The following is an 18,145-nucleotide window of genomic DNA, read 5'->3' as shown; positions in this document are numbered from 1 at the left end:
GGGATGCGAAGGTCCAGTCCTCGGGATATGATCACAGGGGGAGAGTCGCCTTATTGAAGACCTCTTCTAACACCAAAATGGAGGTTAAAAACAGAAATAAATGAATTTCACAAGCTGATATTTAAGATCTGGCGCAAATCTGGGTGTACTACCCTCTGTGAGGGTCAAACAGAGGTTGCCTTAGATGTGGAACACTATTTCCTGATTTAGGCCTGGATTCACTATTCTCGCAGAAAATAGTGAATCGCACGGTACTGGGGAGCGGGGGGACAAAGTGGGGGGTAGGCCTGCGAAAGCCAGCAGCCTTCGCACCACTGCAGTGCGCTGGCTGCTGGCTTTTGTACCGAATAGCTACACCATAAAAAGGTGTAGTTATTTGGCGCGAAACTGGCGGTGAAAAGGGTCCTTACCTTTTGCCGCCAGCGATGTCTCCGCAGCGTTGACCCCAGGGCCGCCCCGACTCCTCCTCTTTCCGGGGCGACTCCACCCCAATCACCCTATCGCATGTGAAAAAGGACTTTTCACTTGCGAAAAGTCCTTTTCGCGTGCCAAAGCTATTGAAAATGACCCCCTTAGAGTGTTGTGTGAAATACCTAGGCTGTCCTAGTGCACTTACTATCTCTGACACAAAATCTCTATCTTCTATGTGCTATTTGCTACATGTTGAAGCTTGTATTGCATTCCAAGATGTACATATTCATCAGATTCTCTACAAATTATGAGAACAAACATTTGTTTAAAATAACTTTAGAGATTTTTCTGGAGTCAATTTGAAAAAATCTCAGAGAAAAATTTCTAAAGTTGTTTTAAATAAACATTCTTTTTCAAGGTTTCCAAGGAAATCTGACATATGTACATCCTGGAATAGAGCCCTCCAGCATCTTTCTTATGGATGCTAGAATATTGCAAGAGGAATCACAGCTATCCATCAACTGGTTGTGCAGAAAAGCCCACCTGAATGCTGATGCTCCATCTCTGTTAGAACTGCTGCCTACCCCTACTTAGCCAGATCCAACAAGTGTGCTGTCAGAGAAAGGTAAGCATGCATAGCTTTTGTGCTGGGCCATATATCACTGGTGAAATGCACACTACATCCCTCTGCCTTAGCCAACTTGCCTGTATGCAACTATGTCACTGGTTGTATAGGATAGGGTTGGCCTTCTTACTCAGTATTAGAGATGTGATTCAGCCAAACCTTTTGGTTCGGCCTTCGTTATCGGCCCGCTGCAGGGAAATTTAGTTTTCCCGCAGTTCGGGCTGATTTTATTTTGGCTGCCACCAACACGAAACCCGAAACCCGCCCCATCCCTTCAAATGTAATTAATTGCAACCCCCCACCCTCCCGATCCCGCAAAACTTGCCGAAATTCCCTGGTGGTCCAGCGGGAGTCCCGGGAGTGATCTCCCGCTCTTGGGCCGTCGGCTGCCAGCAATTAAAATGGCGCCGATGGCCCTTTGCCCTTACCGTGTGACAGGGGCTATCAGTGCCATTGGCCGGCCTCTGGAAGAAGGGGTTCCCAGGCAGGGATGTCTTCCACAATCTCTTCTTTACATTCCTGGCGACCAATGCAGGCACTAGAATTGAGGTTGAAGGGAGACTCTGATAAAAACAAAAATGCTAAGGGCATCGCTCACTCGCTCTACCTGTGCTGCCTGTCACAATATCTCCAACAAGTAAGTATTTTCTCGTAATTTATCCAGTGTCTTTTGAAGTACTTTTCTATTTATCATTATGATTTATACAGTGTGCACCAGATGTATGCTATGCAGCACTTCACAGTGATACAAAAAGGACAGTTCCTCTCTTTGGAGTACTTAATCAAGACAAATAGGGCACACAACAAAAGACAATAAAGAAGAGGATTGTGTGGTTTAATGGAGTATTCTGATCATCATCAAATATGTTGTTAGGGTTTAAAAATGTAATGAGAACTCTGTTTATGAGTGTTGTTATTGTTCAGTCTATTCTTATTTAGTGCAATAAAGCATAGGATATGAACCCCAGCCTACTTATAAAACAGGTAAATTCTGAAAGATTTGACACAGCTTCCATGAATAACGGACACCTAAGCCAGATTTGGTTTACAAAATGGATTTTACTTACCCCTCCAATTGTAAAACAGTAGAAGGGCATGACACCAGTTAGGATTAATTGAGGAAGAGACGAACTTTATTGTGTAAAAATGTAAGGAATTTGTTTTCCTAATAGGTGAGTGGGCCAAAAATGTAGTCTTTGCTTATGAACCTATGCCGATAAGAAAAGCAGACCATATGGTGAATGTAAAGATAATTTTGCTTAAGGGAAGGTACCTCTCTTTCAGTTTCATTACTTGCATCATGATTCTCTGTCCTCAGTATCCTCATGGATAACAGTCCATTTATAATTATAGCAAGGGAGTATCAGTTTCTTTGCCAGCATTCACTTTCTATCATAAATGAGGTTCCTGTTTGGACCTTTGACACCATATGAAGCACTGAAAACTGCTTCTACTGTGTCCAGTTTCCCACTGGCTATGGCAGTTAACTCCTAGAATCAGCACTTGGATGATAAAGCAACTTCGTTTGCAGGTTTACTGATATTTTTTTTTTTATTTGTTCCTCAGCCAGCAGATCTCTCACTCATCCATCCAGCAGCAAATTCTCTAGTGCCACCCTCCACCTCAATCAGGCCACTTTAATGTCACCTACAAATGAACAGACAGACTAGTTTAATCACTACATAAGCACTTTTCAAGTTTGTTTAAAAGTGCTATAAAATCTCATTCCTTTCCAAGCTTTCCTAATTGCTCCTTGTAACTGCTAAGCAATAGTCTTTCCAATAGTAGAATTGAGCACAGGGACCACTTTGTCTAAATGAGAAGGTTAGAGAAGAACCTTGACTTCTTCACTGAGTTCATACAAGAAAAACAGGAAGCAGGGTGGGTGGGTGGGTGGATGTATAGGATGTCAGGAGGGATTTATTAATCAGTAATAATAAAAAGCACTAAATCACAGCTCCTCCTCAGCCAATAGATAGGAAGAGTATTTTAAAAATTACACTAACAACTTAACATAGGGGATAGATGGATCTGAATCTCAGGTGTAACCCCCTACTGCAGGTTATTGGGCCCGCTGAGGAAAAGGGATCACTGTAGGGAAAAATAGTTATAATATCAGACCTATGTCACTCTGCACTCTGCAGGTACTTAGGCATCCATTCCAATACTTGGTAATTGCTTTACGCACCACACAATATTTTACTGCTAAATAGGAGCACTTGATAAGTGCACAGATCCAGGATTCTTCCTGGGGGTGCTCTGACCCTTTCCCTACTCCCAAAAATGAAAGCAAATAAGTTCAAAGAATATAATTCAAGACAACATTATTGAAGGACTACGATGATTTTTGAAATAGATGAAACATACTTTACACTGTATATATCTATATCTATCTATCTCTTTATATATATATATATATATGTATATATATATATATATATATATATATATATACATATATAGATATATATATATATATATCTATATATATACATATATATATATATATATATATATATATATATATATATATATATATATATATGTATATATATATATATCTATATATATACATATATATATATATATATATATATATATATATATATATATATATATATATATATATATATATATATACATATATATATATATATAAAGTGTTGCACTGGAAGTGGACCCTTGGCCTGGTGCAGGATTGGTACGGCCCTCCGGTTGGACCTGGAGATGCCTGCCACCAGGAGGCAGAGCTCAGGAGGAGACAGAGGCTAGCTGGAGCTTCGCCAATAGCAACCCGGGGTTCCCTCAGGTTGAGCCCTTGGTTACCTGGGCCGCCTGGTCTTAGGTGAGCCTCACAGGGTCTCCTAGAGAGGAAGTTCAGGGGCGTGCCCACCATGAACAAGGGTGCGCGGTCGATGTTCAAGCTAGAGAGTTCAGAGGTCACAGGAGGCCAGAACAGAGAGTCCGAGTGGATAGTGAGGATCAAGGCCAGAATGGTCAGCCGAAACAGGGGTCAGTATCTTTAGTCAATCTGGGAGTAGTCAGGTCAGGCAGAGGTCAAGTTCCAGGCAGCGATCAAGAATGGTTAGTGTTCAGGCAGAGGTCGGTTCCAGGCAGCGATCAAGAATGGTTAGTGTTCAGGCAGAGGTCGGTTCCAGGCAGCGATCAAGAATGGTTAGTGTTCAGGCAGAGGTCGGTTCCAGGCAGCGATCAAGAATGGTTAGTGTTCAGGCAGAGGTCGGTTCCAGGCAGCGATCAAGAATGGTTAGTGTTCAGGCAGAGGTCGGTTCCAGGCAGCGATCAAGAATGGTTAGTGTTCAGGCAGAGGTCGGTTCCAGGCAGCGATCAAGAATGGTTAGTGTTCAGGCAGAGGTCGGTTCCAGGCAGCGATCAAGAATGGTTAGTGTTCAGGCAGAGGTCGGTTCCAGGCAGCGATCAAGAATGGTTAGTGTTCAGGCAGAGGTCGGTTCCAGGCAGCGATCAAGAATGGTTAGTGTTCAGGCAGAGGTCGGTTCCAGGCAGCGATCAAGAATGGTTAGTGTTCAGGCAGAGGTCGGTTCCAGGCAGCGATCAAGAATGGTTAGTGTTCAGGCAGAGGTCGGTTCCAGGCAGTGATCAGGCGAGGTCAAGAATAAGCAAAGTTCAGTACCGTGAGATCAGTCCAAAGGCTACTACCAGGCATGGAGAGACGAAGGAACAGGAGACACTGGAACAGGAGACACTGCAACAGGCAAACTAGAGACACCAGAGTGTACAACCCGATTACCAAGGCAGGGATCATGAGTTTGAGCCCTGCCTTATATAAGGAACCTCGGTGATGTCATCAGTGTGTGCCTCTCGAGGTTTTCCTCTGCTGGGTCCTTTAAAGGGCTGCAGATCGGCCGCGCACGCACCTAGGGGTGGGGCTGATGATGCTGAGGATGTGGAGCCCCGGTAGGAGCTCCGCTATGAGGCCTGCATGGGAGACTTAGAGCGGGGGAGCTGGGGATGCCACGTACTGGCTGTGGCTGCCAGAGCTCGTGGACAGGAGAATGAGGTGAGCAGGGCCGGCTGCGAGCAGGCGCGACTGGGACGCACAACATGTACACCAATAAACCCTATAATTAGGGGGAGAAATACCACTATTATGTTAATCAATATTAAAAAAAAAATGTTATAACAAACTTTATTATGGGATAGAAAAAAGCATTGGACTTTGTATAAAGGGATAGAAAAGGCATTGGACTTTAAATATTTATTTTTATTATTATTATTTTTAATATACTGACATTTGATCTGAGATATCATCGGTTTACATTCAGGTACTATAGGTACATCCGTTGAACATTTGCAAAGTATCATTTTTTCAATTGAGCTTTAAATGTATCTCTTTTCAATTAAGGTGATTCTTATATGCTTCATTGTTATTTACAAAGCATTTTTGACTTGGTTTTCAGTCTCACTGTACTGGTTTCATTGAAAGTTTTTTATGCTTCACAACAAATGTAGAAGACTAATGATATAATATTTATTTTGGACTGTGTACATAATATTTCATGATTGTTTTACATTTGAGAGTGAATGGGTAATGAATGATAAGGGTATGATGTATGAGTGATATATAAGTGTGAAATTTGTTCTCTGACAATTGTTTTAGTATGAGTGACATTTTTTGATACTTCTTTGATTTTGTATAATAAAGTTTGTAATAACATTTTTTTAATATTGATTAACATAATAGTGGTGTTACTCCCTTAATTATAGGGTTTATTGGTATTGGTACTTATTTAAGTACCTGCACTTTGCTTAGTTTTATAGTAGCCCAGGTGTATAAATATATATATATATATAAACCCACAATTTAGGCAATATCCCTGTTCCTTCGTGCTCAACAATAGGTAACAGAAAACACTCCTAATGGAGTAGAATACAAGCACAAATCAATATTTCACAAAAGATTCTCTTTATTATAATTTAGAAGAATATCAGAAAGCATTCATGTTACATTTACCATTCATAAAATATACAATGTATACTTAAATATTTTTCACCCCAAATATTAATTAAAAACATTCCCACTCATACTCATACACACTCAAACACATTCTGTCCATTCATAAAACATTTTCAAAATTAAACAATCCTAGTACATGAAAACTCACCAAATCTAATCAATATACACTTTGTTGTTCAATCTTTTCTTTACATCAATCCTTGCTTTACATCAATCCCTTTTCTTTATATAGATCATACAATTCATTCCTCAATTCTTTACTTTACATCAGTCCCTAGATGTTTAGACCAATCCCTTTTCTCTATCAATCCCTTGGTCTTTCCACCAATCCCAACAGGGCCCTCGTTTCACCTCATGGCTTCGTCAGGGGAATTTGAAAGCAATAATTAACAAACAGTAATTCTCAATGTGATACTATCTACAACGATTTAAAGGCATTTTCTTCCAAACCAATAGCCTTTCAATGTTTTATTTATTTATTTATTTATTTATTTAACATTTTTCTATACCGAACTTCATGACAAGCTTCATATCAGGCCGGTTTACATCAAACTTAGGGGTTAACTTAACAAAACCATATAACAAGAAGGCCGAAGCGCAGATACAAATAACAGGGAGAATGAACTTGGGGGCTAGAGTAGCCAGGAAATAAAGGACAGAAAAAACTGGAGAATGAACACGACTGAATATACAATGGCTGGGTCAATGTTCTTAATATCCCACTATTCTTGAGATATCCTGCTGCATTTGTAGATACACCACTGGTCTATCTACAAACTGGCACCATTTTGAATACCGGCAGCCGACGGCCCGAGTGCAGGAGATCGCTCCAGGACCCTCGCTGGACCACTAGGGACTTTTGGCAAGTCTTGGGGGGGGTAAGGAGGGTGGGGTGTTGTAGTTAATTAAATTTAAAGGGTTGGAAAAGGGTTTTTTTTCAACTTTAATGGGAAACGAATGCCATATGTAACTAATGGACAAATCGGGGTCCCCAAAAACAGATGCAACGGATTTGGGTCCCGATGAATACGAATACCGAATCGGACGAATCCGTCCCTGCTGCACATCCCTACTGTTATATATATATATATATATATATATATATATAACAGCACAAATCAATATTTCACAAAATATTCATTGTATAATTATTCAATGAAATAATATAATTGTTCAAAACTTTATTAAGAGAAATACAAAAGATCTCAAAACTTAAAATGTGCAATAACAGTATGTTAAATATTTGACATCTTATTGAACAAATAGTTAAATACATACATTTAAAAAATTCCTAGCAATTCTTATGCAAAATTTAACAAAAATGTTCCTCCAAAAAATGCACACATATCACACACATTCAAATAACTGCTTAAAATACCATGATTTACATGAATAGCAACAGATGAGTATAAGCATTTTCCATTGCAGGAAACATATATACAGGCAAATGAATACTAATTAAAGCAACTAAAAATATTTCAAGTCCCAAAAATAGAATATCTGCAGTTCACATGAAAGAAAGGTTCCCAACTATTCTCCTCATGGCCAAATCCTTCCCAGGATATGAGATACTCCCAGCATCTTCCACGTTTTCTTATATCCAATATATCCTTGACCTTATAAGTGATGTCCTCTTCTGCAGTAAAAAGTTGAGGTTCAAGTGTTCTCTTTGAAAATTCCGAGAGAATGAGTGGTTTTAGAAGTGAGATGTGGAAGGCGTTGTAGATTCTAAGAGAAGAAGGCAAGTGAAGGCTGTAAGTGACTGAACCCAGGTGTTGAAGGACAGTGAAAGGTCCAATGTATCTGGGAACAAATCAAGCAGAGGGCAACTTTAAGTGAATGAAACTGGTGCTGAGCCACACCTTGATCTGGGATGTAGATGCAGAGCTGCACGATGGTGAGCATCATAGAACTTCTTAGTCTTTTGTCCAGCCTTTTGAAGTAGTTGCTTGGTATGCTCCCAGAGTTGATGCATTTCTTGCGCCGACACCTGTGCTGCAGGGGACGATACCGACAAATGCATTAGGAGAGGAGATAGAGGTTGACGTCCGTAGACAACTTGGAAAGGTGAAGATCCAGTTGAAGTAGACTGGTGTGAATTTAAAGCAAATTCGGCCCAGGGAAGCAATTCGGACCAATCACTCTGTCTGGAGTTAACGTATGCCTGGAGAAACTGTTTTAGCATATGGTTCGTCCTCTCAGTCTGTCCATTGGCTTGTGGATGGTAAGCTCTTGTGAGATCCAGGGAGATGTCAAATTTTTGCATAAGGATCTCCAGAACTTTCCGGTAAACTGGACCCCTCAGTCAGAGTGTATATGTCTTGGCAGGCCATGAAGGCGAAAAATGTGGTGGATGATAAACTTTGCTAATTCAGGAGCTGAAGGTAAACCGGGTAATGCCACGAAATGAGCCATCTTTGAAAACCAGTCCACCATCACCCAGATGGTATTGTTGCTGTTGGATACTGGTAAGTCAATAATGGAATCCGTGGCTATGTGTGTCCATGGTTCTCTTGGTGCAGGGAGTGACTGAACGAGTCCCCAGGGATGACCCAACTGTGGTTTCTGTCGGGTGCATGTAGGGCATGACTGCGTAGGTCTGGACATCTTTCTTCATGGTGGGCCACCAGTAGAACCTTTGTATAGTGGCAAGTGTTCTGGCTTGTCCAGGATGACCTGTGAGCAGAGAGTCATGTGCCCATTTGAGGATTTTTTTCTGAGTGTCTGGGGAACCACCGTCTTCCCAGCCAGAACTGTGTAGGTAGCAGAGAGGAGTACTTTTGTAGGGTCAATGATGAGATGCAGAGAATCATGTATATGTTCCGTAGGAAAAGAATGGGAGAGTGCATCAGTGTATGTATTCTTGTCTGTGGGACGGTATGGCAAGAGGAAGTCAAAGCAAATAAAAAATAAAGACCAGCGGCCTGCCTGTGGTTCAGGCGTTGCGCATGATGTAAGTATTCAAGGTTTTTGTGGTCGGTGTAAACCTTCCTCCCTCACAGCCACTGCCAGTTCCCGGTGTCCGCGGTGTCCCGTGGCCTATCCCGGGCCTTCAGGGCCTTCGACCACACTACACCTCACGTCAAGACTCGGCATCCTCACTGGTGCCGGGTCTGCCCCTAGGCGCATGCGCGCGGAACACCCAGCCCTTTAAAATGCCAATCGTGGGAAACTCCTCCGCGGCGTGCAATGATGACATTACCTGAGCCCTATATAAAAGGCAGGGCTCAGGCTCCAGTTCCTTTCCTTGCCAACGGGTCATCTCATCATTGAGAGTCTAGTTGCCATCCTGCCATCCTGTTCCAGTACTTGTTCCTGTGTTCCTGCGTTCCTGTGTTCCTTTGTCTTCCAGTTCACCTGCGTTCCTGTGCTCCTGTGTTCCTGTGTCTTCCAGTGCTCCTGTGTTCCTGTGTTCCCATGGCCCTCCTTGTGCTCCAGCATCTGTTTCTGTTCCTGTTCTGCTACCCAGGTTGTACCTTCTCGGAATGATTTTACGGTACTGACCTCGGCTAACTTCTGACCATGTTTGGACTGATTAACGGTATTGACCTCTGCTTGCTACTGACCACGTCTGAACCGCTGCCTGGAATTGACCTCTGCTTGCTACTGACCACATCTAAACTGCTGCCTGGAACTGACCTCTGCTTGCCACTGACCACGTTTGGACCGCTGCCTGGAACTGACCTCTGCTTGCCATTGACCATGTTTGGACCGCTACCTGGAACTGACCTCTGCTTGCTACTGACCACGCTCTGACTGATACCTGGAACTGACCCTTGCTTTGGCTGACCAGCCTCAGATGGATACCCTGGTTTTGACCCTTGCGCTCCACACGGACACTCTATTTGCTCCTCCTGTGACCACCAGGCCTGCCTGCTCTGACGTTGCCCGTGGCCTTCTACATCTAGACCACTAGGTGCTGCCTACCCTGACCGGAGGTCCTTCAGTTTCTGATTCATCCCAGTGGACTCCGGTACTCTCTGTTCTGGTCTAGCTCATCTGTTCTCCAATTGCTCACCAATTGCTCCGCTACCTCCCGGAGAGGTAGCAGAGAGGTGTGCCCACAAAGAGCACACCCTTGCTCTTTGTGGGCACACCTCTCCACTACCTCTCTGGGAGACCCTCAGAGGCCCTCCTAAGCACCGTTCTGCATTAGAATGGTGAATCTAGGCCTAAGATAGCTGACTGTATTCATTAGTGTGACTGCACTGTTGAATATGCCTCCATATTTAGCTGGATTAGTCTGCCGGCAGAAGTATTTGGTTCATAGGCACAGCTAGACTGGTTGCAACTGACAGTAGATTGTCAATGAATTGCCTGCTAGAATAACTACACATTTAGTTCTAGAATACTTCTTGGAAATGTTATTAACTAACTAGGAGTTAGTTATTAAGGAGTGGTTTACTTAAAGAAATTGTACATTCTATCCAAGAGTACTGTTTAAGAGTATATGCATTTGAACCTTCTTAATTAGAGGGTCTGTTAAGAAAAGCTTCATGTTTGAGTTTGTGTACTATTTCAGAGTGTCTGCAGCTAATGGGACTTTCTTAATTAATTATCTGATAGGGAACACTGCATAATTGGTTACTGCTGTAGAGGAATTGCAACTGACAGAGTTATTAAGGGGACCTGTATGCTGGGTTCAAGGGTAATGTTCTAGAGGATTTGCAGTTTACACAGAATTATTCATTCATTGGCTATTAGAAGAAACTGCAGGTTTAGTTAAAGTACAGGTGAGAAAGCCTATAGGATATATATTTGTGAGTCCTTAAAGTGTGAATGCTGCTACTAAATTAATGGAACATATCTGTAATACACTTAAATGGTTCTTTCAGCTGTAAACCTTGTCTCAGGCTCTAAGAAATTTTAAGTCCTGCATTGAAGCTAATTAAAGTAAAAACTCCTAAGCTCAGTAATGTTTGGCATAGAATCTTAGCTCTGTTGTGTAACTAAAGGAGAAAGGAATAGTATATTTGAATGGCTGTGTGATGATTGGGGAAACACCATGTGGTAATAAAGGGTTTGAATTTTAGGGTTTCAAGCTTCACTCAAGGTTTATGGGTGTGCAAGCGAAGTGGATAACTGAAGTGGTAGGAAACAGAGAGGGAGCCATTTCTAAGGTATAACCTGGCTACAAGGACAGAAGTAGCTCAGGGTATTGACTGCCCTTTAGGGATGTGCATTAGTTTTCAATGCATTGGCAATCCGCAACGCATAAGTCCCTATTCGTTGTATTCATGGGTTCGCGAAACGCATTGCGATCCCCCATGAATACAACATATCATATTAGTTTCATTCTTTTGGCTCGCAGTGATTTCTTAGTGGCCGTTTGAAATAGGAGATAGCAAAAAACAGCCCTTTTCTGTGAGTCATAAGTGACCTCACAGCCCTGTCATAGAGTGGTTCAGACAGGTTGGCAAGGAGACCAGAATGCAACCTATCAGAGCTAAGCAATGTAAACATTTTTCTAATGCAGCTAATCGCTGCTCTAACTCAGTACTCTGTGATGCTATTCCTGATGACACAGCACTATTTATACCTTAAGCACGCGGCATGCCATGCACTTTCTTGGCGGGGATGATCTGGGGAGGTGGTCTGGGGAGATGGCTGAACTAAGAGCATCTCAAATCTGTATTCAATTGCATGTATTAGCACTCCATGAGATTTTTAAAGAGACACCGCTCATCGTCACTACGCGTGGCGCTAACATTAGAGATAAGCTGGTACATGCTCAATTTGCCACAAAAGTTCACGTTCCAGTTAGAGGACATTATAAGTGTGGACAATGTTCTCATTGCACTAACTGCATTGAAGGCCTAAGCTGGCAAGAACCAGTGACAGGGTATTTGATACATCGCAAATATAACACAACATGCAATTCAGACCACGTGGTTTATGCAATTATTTGCCCATGCCCAGGCTTATATATTGGCAGGACCACCCGCAAAATAAGAGTGAGGCTGAATGTACATAAATCAAAATTAAACACATCTACTTTATCTGCTCCAATTGTTGCACATTGTGAACAGCATGGACACTTGTATAGTACCTTGAAATAGACTGTTATAGATCACATACCTATCACGTCGAGAGGAGGGAATCGTGAAGGCTTGTTGAATAAACGTGAAGCGTTTTGGATCTTTACTTTGAATACGCAAGCCCCTCAGGGAATGAATGAGGCTCTTGATTGGGGCTCTTTAGTTTGAATGAATACGCGATGACGTCGCGGCGATGTGGGTTGTGATTGGTTCATCGTATCATCTGTGCTCCTAGCTTAAAAAGCTTGGATCGTTGGTGAGAGGTTTGCAGAGAGCAAGAGCGCTGTATGGCGTCCGGAAAACTTTTGCCTTGACAGAAAGAGCGCTGTATGGCGTCTGGAAAACTTTGGCCTTGACAGATGATTTTCAGCTTACGCGGTATACCTGACTGTTCTAAAAAGAACATATCCCCTGAAGAAAGGTTCCGGCGCGAACCAGAAACGTAGCTACGTCGGGTGGATTAACATCGTCAGATAAGTCGGGACTTTGAAATCATATTGAAAGAGGCTTCAGTATTTTACAAAAAATATTTAAAAAAAATTGTGTTGCAGTTTTCACTAGGGTTTGCACAGAATTTCTAAAAAAACCCATAGGTGGAGGAGGTTTGGTTGATTATACTTGAAAATCTAACAGACCTTATGCTGGGCTGAGAAACTTATATATGAAACCCTTCCTCTACCTTTCCAAAAATTTTGTTGTTGAATCATTGGGTAACGTGCAAGGGTCTTACGACACTTTGCGGTTTACCTTTTAAACAATATGCAAATTTAAGACTTGATTGTGAGCAAAGAATTATTTTCGATATTTGGCAAAAAATTAAAATACACTGGGGGTTTGTTTATATACTAGATTAGCAATGAATGATGACATAGACTTAATTGGCATCTCAGAGACATGGTGGAAGGAGGATAACCAATGGGACAGTGCTATACCGGGGTACAAATTATATCACAATGACAGAGAGGAGCACCTGGGAGGCGGTTTGGCGCTTTATGTCCGGGATGGCATAGAGTACAACAGGATAAACATCCTGCATGAGACTAAATGCAAAATTGAGTCTTTATGGATAGAAATCCCTTGTGTGTCGGGGAAGATTATAGTGATAGGAGTATACTACCGTCCACCTGGTCAAGATGGTGAGATGGACAGTGAAATGCTAAGAGAAATTAGGGAAGCTAACCAAATTGGTAGTGCGGTAATAATGGGAGACTTCAATTACCAAAAGTACATGCTAGAGCAAACTGCACTTTGAGGCAATATCACATAGTACAAGAAGTGCAGGTAAATTGATAATCCTGACAAAGGACTCAAAACGGACTTCCAAAAGTGAAATGGGTTTTTATTAATTCATTAGGCAGCTCCACTGATTTAAATCGCAAGTAGCTTTACGGCGTCCCCCGACACGGTCCCGTGTTTCGCCTAGGGCTGCATTGGGAGGGCTCGCCAGCAGGAATTCACATATGAAATACTGAAATTAAATCAATCACAAGTCAGGATGCTATATAGGACTTACAACCGAAAAAGAAATACAAACAGGTTTAAACACCACTCTTACCTGACAGCTGATGTGCTTGGTTTTGACAAGGAGCGCGCTTACTCTGAACGCTGTCAGGTATTTAAAGAATGGCAATGGCGCCAAGGCTACAGGTGAACCAATGACGTGGGTCTGATAGCCACGTTCATTGGTTCCCGTTCCTGTAGCTCGCCATAGCAGCATTGTGTGCGACCAAGCTTAACTGTGAGAGATCTAAGTAAATAGGAACCATTCTATCTCCCGATTAAGTCCCTTCGGAGTGACTGAGTCTAAAGTAAAAATCCACCTCTGTTCAATGCGGCCGAGCTGTTCAGCATAACAGCCACCGCGAGCAGGTCGTGGAAACACCTCAATGACACTGAATTTAAGGTCTGAGAGATTGTGACATTTTTTTACCCAATGGTCAACCAATGGTTCATTTTCTCTGGAGTGCCTGATGTTCGAGCAATGCTCTATAATACGTGTTTTGACCATTCTTGTGGTTTTTCCAACATATACTAATGGGCACGGGCAGGTGATCACATAAATGACCCCAGAGGTGGTACAGTCTGAGTATGAACGAAGATAAAAAACTCTTTTGGAGACCGGGTGGGTAAAAGAAGTGGCGGATGCTGTATAGGAGCACACCGTGCAATGGCCACAGGGATGGTGTCCCAGTATGTTAGATGGATTCTGTCGCTGTACAAGATCCGCGTGGACAAGTTTGTCTCGCAGATTCTTGCCTCTACGATATGTAAACCGTAGGGGACCAGGAAACACCATCTCCATGGACAGTGCACGCCAGTGTCTGCGAATCATGGTGGTAATTTGTCTGCTTAAGGTAGAGAAAGGCAGGATGCAGTTAATGACCGGGGTGTCAGAACGGGAGGCAGGAAGAAACAGCAGATCTCGGTTAGTGAATAATGCACGTTTCATGGCTTGTCTTACCACCCGCCTGGGATACCCTCGAGATAGAAAACGTGCTGACATGATTTCAGCTTGATCTATAAATTCTTTTCGAGTGGTACACAGCCTGCGCAGTCTAAAGAATTGACCCGTTGGGATGTTACTTCTTAGGGTACTCGGATGGCAGCTCTGGAAAGCTAATAACGTGTTTCTATCTGTGTCTTTACGATGAATTGTGGTCTGGAATTGATCATTATGGACTGAAACCGTGATGTCTAAAAAAGCAATCTGAGATTGGTGCCAGCAAAAATTAAATTGTAAATTAGAATCACGAGAGTTAAGCCAGTCCATAAACATGAACAATTGTATCTCAGTACCTCGCCAAACCAGAAAAACATCATCTATGTATCGTAACCAGGTTACAATATGTTGAAAGCCCTCTGAAGTATATACGAACGAGTCTTCAAACTCTGCCACAAAAAGGCAGGCAAGACTGGGGGCCATGGTGGCCCCCATCGCCGTGCCTTTCACCTGTAAATAAAAAGTGTCATGAAATCTGAAGTAATTTTGTGTGAGAGCTAAAGTTGCCAACGTGACTAACAATGACGTGGGCACTCTCTGAGGATCCGTACGAGTATTTAAAACTGTTTCAATGACTCTAAGAGCAATTCTTTAGACTGCGCAGGCTGTGTACCACTCGAAAAGAATTTATAGATCAAGCTGAAATCATGTCAGCACGTTTTCTATCTCGAGGGTATCCCAGGCGGGTGGTAAGACAAGCCATGAAACGTGCATTATTCACTAACCGAGATCTGCTGTTTCTTCCTGCCTCCCGTTCTGACACCCCGGTCATTAACTGCATCCTGCCTTTCTCTACCTTAAGCAGACAAATTACCACCATGATTCGCAGACACTGGCGTGCACTGTCCATGGAGATGGTGTTTCCTGGTCCCCTACGGTTTACATATCGTAGAGGCAAGAATCTGCGAGACAAACTTGTCCACGCGGATCTTGTACAGCGACAGAATCCATCTAACATACTGGGACACCATCCCTGTGGCCATTGCACGGTGTGCTCCTATACAGCATCCGTCACTTCTTTTACCCACCCGGTCTCCAAAAGAGTTTTTTATCTTCGTTCATACTCAGACTGTACCACCTCTGGGGTCATTTATGTGATCACCTGCCCGTGCCCATTAGTATATGTTGGAAAAACCACAAGAATGGTCAAAACACGTATTATAGAGCATTGCTCGAACATCAGGCACTCCAGAGAAAATGAACCATTGGTTGACCATTGGGTAAAAAAATGTCACAATCTCTCAGACCTTAAATTCAGTGTCATTGAGGTGTTTCCACGACCTGCTCGCGGTGGCTGTTATGCTGAACAGCTCGGCCGCATTGAACAGAGGTGGATTTTTACTTTAGACTCAGTCACTCCGAAGGGACTTAATCGGGAGATAGAATGGTTCCTATTTACTTAGATCTCTCACAGTTAAGCTTGGTCGCACACAATGCTGCTATGGCGAGCTACAGGAACGGGAACCAATGAACGTGGCTATCAGACCCACGTCATTGGTTCACCTGTAGCCTTGGCGCCATTGCCATTCTTTAAATACCTGACAGCGTTCAGAGTAAGCGCGCTCCCTGTCAAAACCAAGCACATCAGCTGTCAGGTAAGAGTGGTGTTTAAACCTGTTTGTATTTCTTTTTCGGTTGTAAGTCCTATATAGCATCCTGACTTGTGATTGATTTAATTTCAGTATTTCATATGTGAATTCCTGCTGGCGAGCCCTCCCGATGCAGCCCTAGGCGAAACACGGGACCGTGTCGGGGGACGCCGTAAAGCTACTTGCGATTTAAATCAGTGGAGCTGCCTAATGAATTAATAAAAACCCATTTCACTTTTGGAAGTCCGTTTTGAGTCCTTTGTCAGGATTATCAATTTACCTGCACTTCTTGTACCATGTGAGACTTCAATTACCCCAATATTGACTGGGTAAATGAATCAATGGGACACACTAGAGAGATAACATTCCTGGATGGAATAAATAGCTTTATGGAGCAATTGGTTCAGGAACCAACGAGAGAGGGAGCAATTTTAGATCTAATTCTCAGTGGAGCACAGGACTTGATGAGATAGGTAACGGTGGTGGGGCCGCTTGGCAATAGTGATCATAATATGATCAAATTTGAATTAATGACTGGAAGAGGAACAGTATGCAAATCCATGGCTCTAGTGCTAAACTTTCAAAAGGGAAACTTTGATAAAATGAGAAAAATTGTTAGAAAAAAACTGAAAGGATCAGCTACAAAAGTAAAAAATGTGCAAGAGGCGTGGTCATTGGTAAAAAATACCATTCTAGAAGCACAGTCCAGATGTATTCCACACATTAAGAAAGGTGGAAAGAAGGCAAAATGATTACCAGCATGGTTAAAAGGGGAGATGAAAGAAGCTATTTTAGCCAAAAGATCTTCATTCAAAAATTAGAAGGATCCAACAGAAGAAAATAGGATAATGCATAAACGTTGGCAAGTTAAATGTAAGACATTGATAATACAGGCTAAGAGAGAATTTGAAAAGAAGTTGGCCGTAGAGGCAAAAACTCATAGTAAAAACTTTTAAAAATATATCCGAAGCAGAAAGCCCGTGAGGGAGTCAGTTGGACCGTTAGATGATCGAGGGGTTAAAGGGGCACTTAGAGAAGATAAGGCCATCGTGGAAAGATTAAATGATTTCTTTGCTTCGGTGTTTACTGAAGAGGATATTGGGGAGGTACCCGTACTGGAGAAGGTTTTAATGGGTAATGATTCAGATGAACTAAATCAAATCATGGTGAACCTAGAAGATGTGGTAGACCTGATTGACAAACTGAAGAGTAGTAAATCACCTGGACTGGATGGTATACACCCCAGAGTTCTGAAGGAACTAAAAAATGAAATTTCAGACCTATTAGTAAAAATTTGTAACCTATCATTAAAATCATCCATTGTACCTGAAGACTAGTGTCCCTATCCTCTAATGCTGGGCCTGCTTGTCCATCCAGGCCTTGTGTCCCTATGAGGGCTTGACCTCTATCCTCGAATGCTGTGCCTGCCTGAACGTCCAGGCCTTACATCCCTACGAGGGCTTGACCTCTATCCTCAAAATGCTATGCCTGCCTGAATGTCCCTGCTTAATGTCCATATGTTCGCTTGACCTCTATCCTCGAATGATGTGCCTGCCTGTCTGTCAAGGCCTTACATCGCTATGAGGGCTTGACCTCTATCCTCTAATGCTGTGCCTGTCCATCCAGGCCTTATGTCCCTAAAAGGGCTTGACCTCTAATGCTGTGCTGTCCATCCAGGCTTTACATCTCTACAAGGGTTTCACTTGGAATTCTGTGCCTGTCCGTCCAGACCTTATGTCCCTAAAAGGGCTTGACCTCTTTCCTCGAATGCTGTGCCTGCCTGAACATCCAGGCTTTATGTCCGTACATTCACTTGAACTCTATCCTCGAATGCTGTGCCTGCCTGTCCGTCCAGGCCTTACGTCCCTATGAGGGCTTGACCTCTATCCTCGAATGCTGTGCCTGCCTCTCCGTCCAGGCCTTACATCCCTATGAGGGCTTGACCTCTATCCTCTAATGCTGTGCCTTCCTGTCCATCCTAGCCTCATG

The sequence above is a fragment of the Rhinatrema bivittatum genome, chromosome 3 (genome assembly GCF_901001135.1).
Source record: "Rhinatrema bivittatum chromosome 3, aRhiBiv1.1, whole genome shotgun sequence".
Taxonomy (NCBI): Eukaryota; Metazoa; Chordata; class Amphibia; order Gymnophiona; family Rhinatrematidae; genus Rhinatrema; species Rhinatrema bivittatum.
This window is presented reverse-complemented; position numbering follows the sequence as displayed.